This window comes from Colobus angolensis, unplaced genomic scaffold (assembly GCF_000951035.1).
Source record: "Colobus angolensis palliatus isolate OR3802 unplaced genomic scaffold, Cang.pa_1.0 Scaffold59, whole genome shotgun sequence".
In the NCBI taxonomy this organism is placed as follows: Eukaryota; Metazoa; Chordata; class Mammalia; order Primates; family Cercopithecidae; genus Colobus; species Colobus angolensis.
In genome coordinates, this window is record NW_012119487.1 from 1,445,332 (window position 1) to 1,446,623 (window position 1,292).

The window sequence follows — 1,292 nt, forward strand, 5'->3', positions numbered from 1 at the left end:
CTCCACCTCAAAAAAAAAAAACAAAACCTAAGGAATATACAATTATTATAACCAATATATGAATTTAGCAAGGTCACAGGATACAAAATCAATATACAAAAATAAATTTCTAGATACTGACAATAACATTTGGAAAATAATTTTAAAAAATGACATTGATAACAGCTCCCAAACATAGAAGATATTAGAGTCAAGTTTAGTGATAGAGATGCAAGATATGTAAATGAAAATTACAAACACTACTAAGAGAAATTGAAGACATAAATAAATGGAGAGATACATCATATTCATCAATTAAAAGGTCCAATACTGTTGCAATGTTAATCCTTTCAAAATCAATCTATGAATTCAAAGCAATACCAACCAAAGTCATCAGGCTTTTAAGAATTAAATTTACACACTGTTTATAAAACCTATAGGAATTCAAAGGAAAAAGTAAATAGATCAAAAAACAAAAAGAGAGTTCAGATATGAGCCTATATCTTTACTGATTTCTTTTATTTATTACTTTTTTTTAACTAAAGTTCTAAAGCAATTCAATGGGAAAAAGAAAGACTTTTCAATACACAGTGTTGGATCAACTGGCTACCTATATGAAAATAAATGAACCTCAACCTATAGCTCATGAGACATGCAAACAATTATTTTGAGATGTATTATAGACCTAAACATAATAGCCAAACTATATAGCTTGTTGAAGAAAACAAAGGAAAACATCATCTTGAAATTGTTATAAGCAGTAATTTCCTACACGTTAACTATAAAAGAAAAAAAGTGTCAAATAGATTTCATCAAAATTAAAAACTTTGAAAGATTCTGTTAAGACAGTAAAAAGACAAACCATAGACTGGGAGAAAAAATATATAAATAACATACATATAAAATATATATTACATATTTATATACACCATTATATAGTATATTATATACTATATAATATATAACTATATGTAATTATACATTAAAATGTTTATTTTGTGTGTATAAATCTATACATATTATATTTTATATATAAAACTAATATATATATCAAAACAATCTTAAGAAAAACTTGAACACACACTACTAGATTGAAAAACAACATAAAGCTATGGTAATCAAGAGAGTGTGATATTAAATTTATAGATATTAAATATGGGATATTTAATAATGGACAAGAGTTGAAATCTTATCAAGCTATTGCACAGATTAAATAAGTATCTGTTGCCAATGATAAAACTGAAGTTTTCAAGAGAAAATTAGAGTCTTGGAAAATGTTATCCACCACCATGAGTTTTCTTTGTGCCAACTTC